This window comes from Schistocerca piceifrons, chromosome 3 (assembly GCF_021461385.2).
Source record: "Schistocerca piceifrons isolate TAMUIC-IGC-003096 chromosome 3, iqSchPice1.1, whole genome shotgun sequence".
In the NCBI taxonomy this organism is placed as follows: domain Eukaryota; kingdom Metazoa; phylum Arthropoda; class Insecta; order Orthoptera; family Acrididae; genus Schistocerca; species Schistocerca piceifrons.
In genome coordinates this window covers 746919129-746935941 of record NC_060140.1, presented here as the reverse complement: position 1 = coordinate 746935941, position 16813 = coordinate 746919129, and the positions used below count along the sequence as shown (strand labels likewise).

The following is a 16813-nucleotide window of genomic DNA, read 5'->3' as shown; positions in this document are numbered from 1 at the left end:
GTGGATGAAACCATTGTGAAGTTACACGTACCCAATGTTCTGAAAATGTAGTTTAGTGAAAATGAGAAAAAGAGTGTTCACAGTGTTTTTGACTCACCGATGCCTCTTTCAGAACATTCCAGCAGCATAATCTTGCTGTCCAGCTGCTTCTTTATCCTCTGTAGGCTTCTTCAGGAGCCTTTTCCTTACTCTGGACTCTTTGGTGGTGGTTTCCACAGCCCTTTCAGCTTCAACTTGTCACTGACGATCTATGGAAGTCAGAGCAGTTATCATATTATTTCCTGGCTGGATGTCTAATTTGTCCATAACTATTGCCCTGCTGGATACACTATCATTGAAACAGATGACAGCATCCATCACACCCATTTTGAGTACTGTCCAGCCAACAAACACTGTTTTTGGTACTCGTTGCCACACGCAGCTGTTGAAATTCTCATTAGGGTTTCAAGATTTTAAACATGGCTGAAACAGCAACTGTTGAAATTCTTCACGGTAAATGATGACAGCCAAAACAGTTGCAGGATAAATATTTATTAAAATTCTTGACCAAGGTTTCGGTACATATAAATATATCCTCATCAGAAGTAAAATATCTAAAATTACATCCTGCAATGTAGATTAATAAAACAATTATGTCAAAGGGGTCGTCAGTAGTTAAGACATCAGCTCCATTTATACAACATGATTAAGGACGAAAGTCTCGTCACGATAGTTCATAGGCGAAGTACTGGTGCTAAACTGTTCGCGTCGACCATGTGTCTTTAATCATGTTGTATAAATGGAGATGATGTCTTAACTACTGACGACCCCTTTGACATAATTGTTTTATTAATCTCCATTGCAGGATGTAATTTTAGGTATTTTACTGCTGACGAAGGTATATTTATATGTACCGAAACCTTGGTCAAGAATTTTAATAAATCTTTGTCCTGCAACTGTTTTGGCTGTCATGATTTCCCATGAAGGTCTCATTAGGGTTTTGTGTACGGCCATGTAGACGCACCAACCAGTTTGCTCCATTTGCCTAAGCAGGAGAGAGTGTGTAGTAACCATACTTAGACGCTGTACTGCAGGGTAGTGATGCTAATAGGAGCCTTTTGTTGTATATACAAATGGTCCCTAGCCCCAGAGGCTATCCAAAACACTTGATCCTACCTTTCTGTCACCAGTAGAATCCGAGGTATGAGCCAAGGAAGAATTCCGTTCTTGTACGTGGCATTTTGGAACACATTATATAGTGCATGATGTCACGTGCGTATCGACAAATTACACAGAAGTACCAGACTTTTAAACAAAATCTCCACCAGTGACACTGTCTACTTCATTGCCGGTATTTCTCTCATAATTTGTCAATATTTTCGTCGCTCTTCTCCGAAAGTAGGTTGTCCAAGCAACCATCCAGGGCACTGGTCACTCAGCGCTTAGTGTATAATGCTTTTATTTTCAATATATTTTACATTGTCCAGTAGAGAGGCCTGTTCGAAAACTGAACTATAGAAGCAACTGCTGCCAAATACCAGGAGATCTGGCAGTGGCCGATCCACTGGGAATTTTTTGGGGAAGATTTATGAGTCCAACACATTATTTATAATCAATGAAAACCTCCATAAACCACCTTAAAATTTTGGTCAGAGCCAGGTGAAGGGACAGTAGAGGTTTGAAAACTTCTCCATTAGAAATATAAGGGACGGTCAAAAAGTGCAGAATCGGTATGCTAATCAGGCAAAATCGCCGTTAGCATTTAAATAACCTACGCACCAGGTTGAAGATAACCGTTTGGTAAAACACCGCGTCCTGCTGCATGAAGAAGTCCGTAACTGCCTGCCGCATATCCTCGTCTGACAGAAATCGTCGACCCAACAAGGCCTTTTTTTAAGGGACGAAGGTGTGAATATCGCATAGGCAGATATCAGGACTATAGGGCGGTCTTCTAGTATCTCCCACATCGGTTGGTGTAACTTTTGCGCTATGACATTTGTGATATAGGACGTGCGTTATCATGAAGCAGTTTCCCTGGACGTTTCGCCTTCATTAACCATTATTCATTCTCAGATAGATTTTTGTGCTTCGAAAGGCAAGAAAATAATAATACCACGTTCGTCCCGGTTGGACGCATTCGGTAACAACGTTGTGATTGTTCACGTTTCTGCATTTATCCCACGAATAACGGAAAGGCACGAATGCCACACTAATCCTTTGTCTACATGTCGGTGCCTGTACAGGGTGGATAATATTGAAACCTACAAACTGCAGGGACGGACTGCTAACTAGTAATGGAGGAAAAAAAGTCCTATGAACACGTGTCCGGAAATGCATCATTGCCACGGTAGATGGCGCTGACGAAAGACAGTTCCTCTGGCCACATGCCATGTGGTCCTTGCGTACTGCAGGTTGTGAGATTGACTCAGCGTACTGAAAGCAGCCGAATGGTCCGGTATTGATGTCGGGAACAAGCCGAGACGGTGTCTGTATACGGCCTAGTAAGAGGAAACGCTGAAGAGGCAGCACGGCTATACCACAACAAGTATGCTCACAGACACAAATCACGACACACAACATTTCAAGCCTTTTTTGGGCATTTGTCTGATCGTGGGTCCTTCCAGACAGACGAACGTCCAGGGAGGAGGCGGACTGTGCATAAACCATATTTGGAGGCTGGGGTTCTGTAGGATGTAGAGACGAATCCTAGTACAAGCTCCAGGCAAGTAGCGCGCCAACAAGGCGTAAGCCAAAGTACGATTACGTATATCCTTTATGACAGTCACTAAAATCTCTCACCTGCAATCCCATGTAGGCCACCTTAAAGCTACCCTTCGACGTGGATGCGATGCAGGTCTGTACTGCGTTCCTGGACGATCTGTTGTTGCACGCACACCGTCCATTTCCGTACACTTGTTCAAAGGACTTCTTTTCTTAGATATCTAGTCAAGAATCCGTCCCCGCAGTTTGTCGGGTTTATTAATGTCCAACCTGTATACCCGTATCGGAGTCGCGCTATGTTGCGTATACGCCGCAGCAACACCTTCAAACGGAAACTTTTTGATCGCCTCTTACACATTTAGCATAACAACGAATAACTAGAGATTTGAAATTTGCACCGCCACCGCGTCAAATTCTGAAGTTTGTTGATGATTTTCTATCGACCTTACCACTTTCCATATGCGAAGACTAAATTTTACGCCGGGGGGTGGCGGAGCGGTTCGAGTCGCTTCTGTCTGGAACCGCGCGACCGCTACGGTCTCAGGTTCGAATGCTGCCTCGGGCACAGATGTGTGTGGTGTCCTTAGGTTAGTTAGGTTTAAGTTGTTCTAAGTTCTAGGGGACTGATGACCTCAGGTGTTAACTCCCATAGTGCTCAGAGCCATTTTTGAACTAAATTTTAGTCATCAGTTAGTCAAAAGCTCTGCCCATACTGTCGCGTAGAATAGCAGCACCGTTGTCGCGATAATAGTCAATACCTAAATGAAATGTAAACAATGTTACCTCATATAGAAAGATTAGTTCCCAAACACTAGCGATATTGTTACTCCACTTCGAACAAAGGAACGATCACTACAGTTTAAGACTCCTACAACGTGGGAAAAACATACCGATATTGATAGGTCGCATAGATAACCAGCACTCTAATTTTTCATGGCCTAATTGTGGGGCTAATGCAGTGCTTATAATCGGGCCAGAAAGGTACTTTAAGATTGACAGTAGTATCTTCATATGGTTTGGACTGATTCCTTTACAGTGAACGTTACCTCAGATATGAAACACAACTTAGGGGTAAGACTGCAAAACTATTTCAAGATGCTTTATGCATTTCGTAGGCAGCGAGGCCAGCACCAAGTGCGAAGCGACGGGAAGTGTACAGTAACATACGTAAGGTATTGCTGAAGCGTTCAGTGAAAACAAAGATAAAATGAAAAACAAATTATGCTGACAAAACACCTGTATTTACCTTCAGGGTTACTGTAAATTTGCCAAAATATACAATCGAAGACAAGAAACCACGCGTAGAATGTCGTCGACGTATCGCTGTGCTGTAAGGGTGACGCGGATGACAACCAAAGCTCTGAAGATAAGTGTCACCCCAGGCCAGCACTCCTGGTTCTCGGGCGTTTTGGGGCGACAGTCGGGTCGGTATTCCACCGCTGTCCGGGACGTCTCCAGACATGTCTTCGGCCTGGAATCTCACTGACTGAAGTGAAATTGTAGGAAGCTGGTATGAGCCACTCTGGCTGATTGTCACTTGGAATGGATATGCCTGTACTGTTCCATTCCATTACCTGTTCGGGTTCCGACAACATCGACCGCACAAAACTAAACTCAGCCATTCATACATGCTGACTTCTGTGCCACGGATAGAGGAAATCTGGTTGATTCTGTGTTTCTAAACTTTCGAAAAACATTGTGTTTCAACACCACGTCGATGTCTGTTGAAAGAAACTCAGGTCTATGAAATATTTAAGGGGACCTGGACGTGAACGGACTGCATTTTTATACCTCACTCTCAGTGCACATTACTCTTGATCTACAATGCGGAGGAAGTTGTGAATTTTTACCAACAATGAATGACACTAACTCAAGCTGTAAAAGGAAATTTATTGAAATATCTGTTATAGTTTAAGAATTACAGTATTTTGCCTAATAGATGTTTTTCTAATACACGTTCCCATTCTGGTACCATTTTCTGATCCATCATCAGTCTAATAGCATTCAAACTGTGGGAGGCTGCTGTCAGTATTCATAGGAACACATTACTCCTCTCGTTTTGTAGTTTCGAGTATATTTGAGGAAATAGAAAATCCCTCATTATACCACATTACTATTTTGTCTAACAAATACCGCTAAAATTATATTCAGAATGACAAACATAAATAATTTCTGCGATGTATTAGGCATAATACAAAGATACTACCCCATTCTTCACTTGAGAGAAATTTGGTGAACATGGAAAAAACTATTGTGAAGTTACATGGCCGACCGCGGTGAACGAGCTGTTCTAGGCGCTTAAGTCCGGAACCGCGCGACTGCTACGGTCGCAGGTTCGAATCCTGCCTCGGGCATGGATGTGTGTGATGTCCTTAGGTTAGTTAGGATTACGTAGTTCTAAGTTCTAGGGGACTGATGACCTCAGATGTTAAGTCCGATAGTGCTCAGAGCCATTTTTGAAGTTACATGTACCTAATGTTCTGCAAATGTAGTTTCGAGAAAATGAGTAAAGAATGTTCACAGTGTTTTTGACTCACCATATGCCTCTTTCAGAACATTCTAGCAGCATAATCGTGCTGGCCAGCTGCTTCTTTATCCTCTGTAGGCTTCTTCAGGAGCCTTTTCCTTACTCTGAACTCTGAAGTGGTGGCTTCAAAAATGGTTCAAATGGCTCTGAGCACTACGGGACTTAACATCTGAGGTCAACAGTCCCCTAGAACGTAGAACTACTTAAACATAATTAACCTAATGACATCACACAGAGCCATGCCTGAGGCAGGATTCGAAACTGCGACCGTAGCAGCAGCGCAGTTCCAGAGTGAACCGCTTAGAACCGCTCAGACACAGCGGCGGGCTTCAATCAGGTGCTGGAAGATTTCTTGGGGAATGGCAGCCCGTTCTTCACGGAGTGCTGCACCGAGAAGAGGAATCGATGTCGGTCGGTGAGGCCTGGCAAGAAGTCGGCATGCCAAAATATCCCAAAGGTGTTCTATAGGACTCTGTGCAGGCTAGTTCCATTACAGGGATTTTATTGTCTTGTGACCACTCCGCCACAGGCCGTGCAATATGAACATAAGCTCGATCGTTTTGAAAGATGCATTCGCTATCCCCGAATTGCTCTTCAACAGTGGGAAGCAAGAAGGTGCTTAAAACATCAATGTAGGCCTGTGCTGTGATACTGCCACGCAAAACAACAAGGGGTGCAAGTCCCCTCCATGGAAAAACAAGATCATACCGTAACACCACTGCCTCCGAATTTTACTGTTGGCAGAACACTCTCGCAGATGACGTTCACCGGATATTCGCCATACCCATGCCCTGCCATGGGATCACCACATTGTCTACCGTGATTCGTCACTCCACACCATATTTTCCCACTGTTCAATCGTCTAATGTTTGCGCTCCTTACACCAAAAGAAAGGCGTTGTTTGGCATTTACCGGCGTGATGGGTTGCTTATGAGCAGCCACTCGAACCATGAAATCCGTTATCCCACGTCCTGCCTAACTGTCATAGTACTTGCAGTGGATCCTGATGCAGTTTGGAATTCCTGTGTGATGGTCTGGATAGATGTCTGCCTATTACACATTACGACCGTCTTCAACTGTCGGCGGTCTCTGTCAGTCAACAGACGAGGTCGGAGTGTACGCTTTTGTGCTGTACGTGTCCCTTCGCGTTTTCACTTCACTATCCCATCGGAAACAGTGGACCTAGAGATGTTTAGGAGTGTGGAAATGTCGCGTACAGACGTATGACACAAGTGACACCCGATCACCTGACCAGGTTCGAAGTCCATGAGTTCCGCGGAGCGCCCCATTCTGCTCTCTCAGGATGTCTAATGACTACTGAGGTCGCTGATACGGAGTACCTGGCGGCAGGTGGCAGCGCAATGCACCTAATATGAAAAACGCATGTTTTTGGGGTTGTCCGAGTACTTTTAATCTCATAGTATATGGGTGACCATAACATTAACCAGAATTTTATTTTTCTTCAAGGATTCTTTATTTGTTCACACATTTAGGTTCATACAGTTGTGTATACATTTAACCAGAACTTACTTTTTCAAGCATTATTCCTTTACGAGTAGGGATTCGAGCTTCTGTGGAAACATCTATGCGCCAACATACAACTCCACGTCACACATTAGTAAAAGATCTGGCCGAAAACCCGAGAAAATTCTGGTCGTATGTAAAATTGCTAAGCGAGTCTGAGGAATCCATCCAGTCACACGTTCACGAGTCTGGTGTAGCAGTAAAGATAGCAAAACGAAAGCCAAAGTTGTAAGTCTCGCGTTTAAGAACGCGTTCACGCGGGAGAATGGCACAAACATACCGTCGTTTGACCATCAAACAGACCCCGTATGGACGGAGTTCAAATAAGCATTCCTGGCGTAGAGAAACACCTGAAACAATTGCAAAATAATAAGTCGCCAGGTCCGGATGGAATCCTAGTTCGGTTTTACGAAGAGTACTCTACGACCAGAATGAGATTTTCACTCTGCAGCGGAGTGTGCGCTGATATGAAACTTCCTGGCAGATTAAAACTGTGTGCCGGACCGAGACTCGAACTCGGGACCTTTGCCTTTCGAGGGCGTGAGTCGTGCTTGGGTAGCTCAGTTGGAAGAGCACTTGCCCGCTAAAGGCAAAGGTCCCGAGTTCGAGTCTCGGTCCGGGACACAGTTTTAATCTGCCAGGAAGTTTCATATCAGCGGACACTCCGCTGCAGAGTGAAAATCTCATTCTGGAAATATCCCCCAGGCTGTGGCTAAGCCATGTCCCGAGTTCGAGTCTCGGTCCGGGACACAGTTTTAATCTGCCAGGAAGTTTCATATCAGCGCACACTCCGCTGCAGAGTGAAAATCTCATTCTGGAAACATCCCCCAGGCTATGGCTAAGACATGTCTCCGCAATATCCTTTCTTTCAGGAGTGTTAGTTCTGCAAGGTTCGCAGGAGAGCTTCTGTAAAATTTGGAAGGTAGGAGACGAGGTACTGGCAGAAGTAAAGCTGTGAGTACCGCACGTGAGTCGTGCTTCGGTAGCTCAGTTGGTAGAGCACTTGCCCGCGAAAGGCAAAGGTCCCGAGTTCGAGTCTCGGTCCGGGACACAGTTTTAATCTGCCAGGAAGTTTCAGTACTCTAAGACTTTGGACCTTTCGTAGCTTGCATTTATAGCGCATCTCTCACCCAAAACAAAGTTTCAAGCAGTTCGAAGAAAGCGCAGATAACTTCTGTATATAAGACGTGTAAAAGAAGGGACCCGCAAAATTACCCTTATCATCCAGAATTCTTGAACATATTCTGAGTTCAAATATGATAAATTTCTTTGAGAGCGAGAAGATTATGTCCACGAATCAACACGGTTGTAGAAAGCATCGCTCATGCGTAACTCAGCTTGCCCTTTTCTCACATGATATATTTGAACTATGGACAAACGGCAACAGCCAGATTCCATACCATTAGATTTCCGGAAAGCGTTTGACACGGCGTGCCACTGCAGACTGTTAACGAACGTACGAGCATATGGAATAGGTTCTCAATTACGAGTAGCTCGAAAACTTCTCGAGTAATAGAACTCAGTATGTGGTCCTCGACGGCGAGTGTTCATCAGAGACAAAGATAGCGTCAGGGGTGCCCCAGACCTGTGATAGGACAGCTGTTATTTTCTATATACATAAATGGTGAGCAGCAATGCGATGCTGTAGTGCACGGGGATTGTAGGAGGATACAAGATGACTTGGAAACAATTTCTGGTTGGTGTGATGAATGGCAGCTAGCTCTAAAAGTAGAAAAATCTAAGTTAATGCGGACGAGTCGAAAAACTAACCGGTAATGTTCGAATACAGCATTAGTAGTGTCCTGCTTGAGACAATTACATCGATTAAATATCCAGAGGTAACGTTGCAAAACAACATGAAATGAAACAAGCGTCTGAGGAGTGTGGTAGGGAAGACGAGTGGTCGATTTACTGGGATAATTCTGGGAAAGTGTCTTTTATCTGTGAAAGAGGACGTAGGACACTGGTGTGACCCATTCTTGAGTACTGCTAGATTGTTTGGGATCCTCACCACGTCGGATTAAAAGAAGACATCGAAGCAATTCGGAGGCGGGCTGCTAGGTTTGTTACCGGTGGTTTCAATGACACGTAAGTGTTATGGAGATGCTTTGGGAATGAAATGGGAAACGCTGGAGGGAAGGTGACGTTCTTTTCGAGGAAAGGTACTGAGAAAATTTAGAGAACCGATATCTGAAGCTGACTACAGATCGATTCTACTGCCGCCAACACACATTTCGTGTAAGAACCATGAAGATAAGATACGAAAAATTAGGGCCCATACGAAGGCTTATAGATAATCGTTTTCCGTAGCTCTATTTGAGAGTGGAACTGGGTAGAAAATGGCTATTAGTGGTACAGAGTACCCTCCGCCATGCACCGTACAGTGGCTTCATCTACATCTACGTGATTACTCTGCTATTCACAATAAAGTGCCTGGCAGAAGGTTCAATGAACCTCCTTCAAGCGGTCTACCGTTTCACTCTCGAACGGCACGCGGGAAAAATCAGCACTTAAATTTTTCTGTGCGAGCCCTGATTACTCTTACTTTATCGTGATAATCATTTCTCCCTATGTTGATGGGTGTCAACAGAATGTTTTCGCAATCGGAGGAGAAAACTGGTGATTGAAATTTCATAAGAAGACCCCGTCGCAACGAAAAACGCCTTTGTTTTAATGATTGACACTCCAATTCACGTATCATGTCTGTGACACTATCTCCCCTATTTCGCAATAGTACAAAACGAGCTGCCCTTCTTTGTACTTTCTCGATGTCAACCGTCAGTCCCACCTGATGCGGATCCCACACCGCACAGCAATACTCCACAATAGGGAGGACAAGCGTGGTGTAAGCAGTCTCTTTGGTAGACCTGTTGCACCCTCTGAGTGTTCTGCCAAAGAATCGCAGTCTTTAGTTTGCTCTACCCACAATATTATCTATGTGATCGTTCCAATTTAGGTTATTTGTAATTGCAATCCCTAAGTATTTAGTTGAATTTGCAACCTTTTCAGATTTGTGTGACTTACCGCGTAATCGAAATTAAGCTGATTTCTTTTAGTACTCATGTGAATGACTTCACACTTTTCCTTATTCGGGGTCAATTGACACTTTTCGCACCGTACAGATATCTTATCTAAATCATTTTGCAAGTCGTTTTGATCATCTGATGAGTTTACAAGACGGTAAATGACAGCATCATCTGCAAACAATCTAAGACGGCTATTCAGATTGTCTCCTATGTCGTTAATATACCGGGTGATCAAAAAGTCAGTATAAATTTGAAAACTTAATAAACCACGGAATAATGTAGATAGAGAGGTAAAAATTGACACACATGCTTGGAATGACCTGGGGTTTTATTAGAACCACCCCATATTGCTAGACGCGCGAAAGATCTCTTGCGCGCGTCGTTTGGTGATGATCGTGTGCTCAGCCGCCACTTTCGTCATGCTTGGCCTCCCAGGTCCCCAGACCTCAGTCCGTGCGATTATTGGCTTTGGGGTTACCTGAAGTCGCAGGTGTATCGTGATCGACCGACATCTCTAGGGATGCTGAAAGACAACATCCGATGCCAATGCTTCACCATAACTCCGGACATGCTTTACAGTGCTGTTCACAACATTATTCCTCGACTACAGCTATTGTTGAGCAAAGATGGACATATTGAGCATTTCGTGTAAAGAACATCATCTTTACTTTGTTATGCTAATTATTGCTATTCCGATCAGATGAAGCGCCATCTGTCGGACATTTTTTGAATTTTTGTATTTTTTTTTTTGTTCTAATAAAACCCCATGTCATTCGAAACATGTGTGTTAATTTGTGCCTCTCTATTTACATTATTCCGTAATTTACATCAGTGTGCTCTCACAACGCACACTGTTTAGGCGCCGATGTGTGAACAAAGACGACCACTCGTTTTAGGCGAGAGTCAGTACAGGACTAATACTCCAGGGGTGATGCACTACAGTCGGTTCGTACGAGAGGACCGCACATGTGCCCTAGCATATGATATTTACCAGTCCGGAACCACATTAATACACTGGAGGAGAGCGTCGCCAGCGAAACTCTCTTCATAGGCGCCAGTGACGGTCGGAGTAGTAGTTCAGGAGCTGCGCTGGCATCGGCGGGCCGCGGTGCAGTCTGGCCTTGGGAAACCGGAATACCAGCTCGACCCTGTCCCTGCGGCTGGCGCGCGAGGCGCGACCCGAGGAGACTCGTATGCGCAGCGAACCACAGCCGGCCCGCACAGATAATCACACCGGCCGAGCGAGTGACTCAGCCTGTTTACATCACCACACTACGTGTGTACACAACGCCTCCAAAAATCGGATTTCCTTAAAGCGATTACCCAGTATCGCTTCTGGTTTGACATGTAAACACGCTGATTCTGGAAACACATTTTTGGCTACTGTACTTCAGTTCCCACAATCGGTTAAAAAAGGTATGTAAAACATTCTCGGTATTCTTGCCGCGTCAGTTCTGGACAAAATCTCGAGGTTTCGACGATTACCTCCATCGTCATCGTCAGGAGCTGACTGTCTTCACTGCTGCTGTGGTAGCCTTATTTATATAGCCCGTGGACGGCTTCTGATTGGTCGGCACGTGATGACGACCACCTACTTCTTGTATGGTAACATATTTTATGAAGTGACGGACGGTATGGCGATGGGCTCTCCGTTATCTCCATCACTGGCTAACTTTTTTATGGATAATTTTGAAGAATGTGCATTTAATTCGGCTCCCCTCCGTCAATCCTTATTTTACCGCTAGGTTGACGATACATTTACGATCTGGCCACACGACGCAGAAGCTCTCGAACAATTCATAGAAGACATGGACAGCCTACACTCGAACATCCAGTTCACTGTCGAGATGGAGAAGGAAGGGAGACTGCCTTTCTTAGACTTTTTAATACGACGACAGGCGGACGGGCGTCTTGGCCACTCTGTACGCTGTAAGTCGACACATACCGATTTATACCTGAATGTTCAGAGGTTCTATCATCCTACTCAGAAGAGAGCCATTTTGAACACATTGGTATATAGAGCAAAAACTGTCTCTGACGAGGACCACTTAAGGTCCGAGATTAACCATCTGAAGTACGTGTTCCGAAAGAATGGCTATGGTGCACCCGATATAAAGGTATAAAGGCGTTCTCCAAACAAAAAAAAGAAAAAAAGGAAATGTGAAAAGCTGCATACTCACAGGATGAAACACCGATTGCGGTTCTTCCTTTTTGTGGCGCGATTTCCAGCAAAATAGGAAGAGTCCTGCGTAGACGATTTATAAGGCCGATTTTTCGTCCTCCTAAGAAAATTAAGGAGATGATGCGCCCTGTTAAGGACAATCTCCGGCTCAGTGTCCCTGGAGTTTATAATATACCCTGTGAGTGTGGAAGTAATTATATAGGTCAGACGATTCGTACCGTTTCCGACCGCTGTACAGAACACCAACGACGTATTAAAAACAGAGAACTGGAGAAATCGGCAAATGCGGAGCACAGCCTCACGAACAAACATAAAATTTTGTTCAATGAAACAAAAATTCTGTCCCATGCCCCCACGTACTGACATTTTGTTATTACGGAGGCTGTTGAAATAAGAATGAGCCAAAATAACTTTAACCGCGATAGTGGATACCGTCTGAGCTGTGCAAGGAAACGAGCGCTTGATGCAGAGAAGCAGCAGAGAAGTTCCTTCCAAGGTTTACGTTCCAACGGAAGCGGTGGTGCCACCGGCGCACACAGTGACATTGTGTGCGACAGCAGTATGTAATCGCCGATCAATCATAAGCCGACCAATCAGAAGCCGTCCACGGGCTGTAAATAAGGCTACCACAGCAGCAGTGAAGACAGTCAGTTGCTCCTGACGATGAAGATGGAGGTAATCGTCGAAAGCTCGAGATTTTATCCAGAACTGACGCGGCAATGACCGAGAATGTTTTACATATAAGTGCCGTCACGAAAAACTTCGTTCCCGATTGAAAAAGCTACAAGACTGGGACGTAATTTTTCGCCCCTAGTGTTGAAGTTGTACAATCCAGAAGCAATGAGGGATGATAAAAAAAAGTATCAGAAATGGGATTAAAATCCAGGGTGAAGGCATATCAATAATAAGATTCGCTAATGACATAGCTACCCTCAGTCAGCCCTTTCGTGAGTAGGATTTGTGCAGCGGCAAGTAGTCAGATGGACGGTGGCAAGAGTCCTGCCCGTGCAGTGAGTAAGACTTCGTAGCTGCTACTGCACCTCCTTTTTCTGTACTGGCAACCACGTAGACAGTACAACGAAGGGTTATCTGTATTGTGCTACCACGTAGTGTTCGAAGTCTCACCGATCTGTACTAAAATACTTGTGTTCGCCGCTCTGTGTTACGTTTAAACTGCTTGTCGGTAAGAGCCAGCAGTGGGAAAATGGGCCAATAAGAAACATCCTGGTGGTGTCCAAATTGTACTGTAGCTCTTTGTATGCCTGACATACCACATTCAGGGAAATTATACACAAGAATAGCGTGCAATTTTTTTTTCGGAATAAAACCATGGTTTACTAGCGCTGTTTTATATCTTCCATTTAGTCGTTGCGGCTGATGTATCTGCTACTTTTACAGTCTCATAACCCACCGTTTACGAATACTTTAAGCAGGTTTGATGCCACATCACACAAACTTGTTGCATTTACATTTACAGCGCTATTATAGTCGGAAAATGTATTAAAAACAGTCGTCCAGTTGGTTGGAAAAACCAAGCTGCCTGAGACCCGTATCGAAAGCGTTGAAGTGAGGAAGAATTACAAAAGTTGTTTAGTGGAATGAACCCTCTAGTAAGCGCCGAATATAGACTCAGCGTCAACCAAAGAAAAGCGAATTTGACCAGGAGTAGCAGAAAAGGGATCGGTGATAAACGTAACATCAAAATTAGGGACCCCACAGCAGACGAGGTGCAGTCTTGGAAGCAAAATTACGCATTACGGACGAAGAAAGGACGATATAAGGACTAACACAAGCAAAGATGACATTCCTTGTAAAAAGACGTCTACTGGTATAATACCTTGAGGAAGAAATTTCAGAGAATGTACATTCGGAGCACGGCATTGTATCGTATACTAGTGAATTATGGACTGTGAAAACCGCACAGAAAAGGATGACAGCGTTAGAAATGAGGTGCTACAGAAAAATGTTGAAAATTAGGTTTAGCTATAAGAGGAGTTTCTGTGTACGATCGGAGAGATAAAGAATAGATGGAAACCAGTTATCATTTGAAGGTTTTTTGGTCTAGATGGGTCTAATAAAACAGTTTGATATGGGTAAGATGTTCGAAAATCTTTTCTTGCACAATCTTCCTCTCCTCTTTGGGTTCACTGGCGTGCATAAAAAAAATCGACGAAACTGGAATAGCTGATTTACAGACACCATTCGTGTAAAATAACTGCCGGTCGGAAACCAATACTTTTTTCGGACTAGCAAATTCAGATCTGGTGTGTATGTAAACAGGACGGGAGACATTGATTTCCAAAACTCTGTTTTCATTTTCCGGAATGTGTGTTACAGCTAGACGTGGTGTATGAGCAGCTGCGTAGAAGTGCGTGTGAACGTGACCTCTCTGAGAAATGCGGGAAAAACTGCCGCACCATGTATGACGTTTAAATTTATTACTTCTTTGCTGCTAACTCTATTCGCAACGCTTCTAGCAATACATGTCGCTGAATGTAACTACACAAATATACCACTGTACGACTCACAGTTTAAGAGACATAAACACTAAGATACTTGAAAAATGCCACATACTGCATGAAGTTTTAATACAGTACGTTTATTCTTCACCGATAAGACACTCCTTCAGTCGACTCAAGGAAATCCCTGACATCTGGCAGTGTTTTTGACAGCTTTCAGTTGCGAAGCGGAAATGGCTGTGGGCCAAAATGACAGCTGTCTATAGATCTGTGAAGACCCATTGCTATGGAGACTTTTACATAATCGCGTTGTAGACCTACGAAGCAGATGCGCCGAGCGTACAGACGGGGATCACGTTTCTTAATCTGGATACAGTACTTATTCATTTATGCGTGTTTATTTGTATAACTGTTTCATAATTTCAAAGGCGTTTTCACGAAGACATGGAAATGAAATTTTTTCGTTATTTCACTAAAAACACAGTTCATTTTTTGTTTTCGTTTCTAACAAATAAAACTGGCAAAATGAATACCTGAGCAATGTCGCGTTCGTCAGCTAATTTCAAAGTCAACTTTTCCCGATGAGAATTCAGCTGTTTCGATTTTTATCGCAATTTCTAAATCAAACATTGTTTTACGCACGGAACAAGAAAGACTGCGGCTGCGCTTGGTTCGGTGTAACATGATCATACGATAGTTTTATGTTCGTTAGGCTCTTCATACCATCCCTGAACGATGCGTCAGTCCGTGTCATCACTGATAATAGAGTTAGCCATGCAGTAGGACCACCTAGTTTAAACTGTTACCCTAAGACTACATAAAGTCGTCATGCTGGAACATCTCGCAAAAGCTGATTTCCCTGGCGGCGGGGTGGGGGGGGGGGGGGGGGGGGGGGAGGAGCGCGAGGGCAACGTGCAGAAGAAATGAATTATAGACTCCTCTCTTCAGTCTCTAAGAAAATGATCACTGGTTAGCGAAGCTTCAGAGTGCCTTGACGGGCTAATTTTAAAGGCAGAAATTTGGTAGTCGTTCATAGGAGCGCTACTGAACGCATAGATTCTCGAAATACGCAGTTAAGGCACTCTTGTAGCCCTACAGGCGCTATTACTTCTATGGTTTCACTTTTTATCACGAAAGAACAAGAGCATCAATTTTAAAAATAACTTAATCGGATCTGCGTCGTTTACCACGGGTTTTCGACAACATCAACGCGTCAGGCGGTCGATAAAATCCAGTGGAAAATGTTCCTTCTTAGAGTAAAATCTTCTGAAATAGTTGTATACGGGACTCTCTCACTCGAATCCAGTACAAGAATTGACAAACGTTCCTGATAGTTAAAGTAGAATGTCTTTTCAATTAAAATAATTTTTGTCATTAATAGTCAAGGTAATTACACTTCCAGATCTAAAACTAGAAATCGTGAACACGACAGAAAAATAGGAGCCTCAGGCTGATTAAGATCTTACCTTTTAACAGAGCTCCGTGGGCTAAATCTGACGTTTTCAGAGCTCGATTTATGATCTGAAATTCTTAGAAACAATACAGTCTTCATGAAGAATGGGTTTCCGTAGTCCAAATGCTGGTTGAAAGTTCACCTGTGTTACTCGCTAACAGTGCCCACAAGTGTTTCGTGACCGGTCAACAAAATAATCGCGAAGGTAAGAACAAGACAAGCAATTTTCATGTCTCCTGTCTAGGCCATGTTTCATGTCTGTAGCACTAACTCTGTTTGTAGCGCCTCGGAAGTGTCTCAGCCGTTAAGTAAGCAGTTACCGCAGACGAGTCACGTAACGTGCTCGCTTAATTCCCAAGAACTCGGGACGTCACATTCTGCGGTTTTCCTTTTGCCCCTGACGTGCTTTCTTTTTCCTAATGTTTTTAGAACTCGACTTTAGCCTTCCACATACCAACACAATGTGTAATATCCGCAAAGGAGATACATTTCTGGCAACATGTTGGAAATATGTTGTTTCGATGCCCTCCGCTTCACAAGGTAACAGCAACATGAAGTATCTGTCATGTTTGGGAGTTGAAAAGAATAAAATGTAAGAATTGTTTTGTTTCTCCTGCTAATGGTACGTTTCTTGCTGCTGGCTAAGATCGTATTAGCAACTGATACTAGTTCTCGCGCTCTCTCTGAGCTGGGCTAAGGTGCTTCATTATAATTACCCCCAAGACCTCCCTTTGACTTAGATCCTGAGCTTACGTTCTATAGTATATCATTAGATTAGAACAGTGGTATTCAAACTCTTCTGCTTAGGAGCCAGTACTGACATTGTGAGGCAACATCACGGGCCGTATAGGTAACGATCTTGTCGTTAATTGGTAAATTAGATAAAGTAGTATGTTATTAGACCTTATACACTTCTCTGTTAACGGTTTCAAACTGCTGCCA

General features: G+C 43.8%; 1 protein-coding gene and 1 non-coding gene across 2 annotated transcripts in view; both read left to right on the top strand.

The window, feature by feature from the left end:
- Nucleotides 1-16813, top strand: part of LOC124788048 (sodium/iodide cotransporter) — a 333961-nt gene that overhangs the window by 123601 nt on the left and 193547 nt on the right. The window lies entirely within an intron of this gene.
- Nucleotides 7728-7802, top strand: Trnas-cga. The gene has a single exon. It is a non-coding gene; the product is annotated as a tRNA-Ser (tRNA).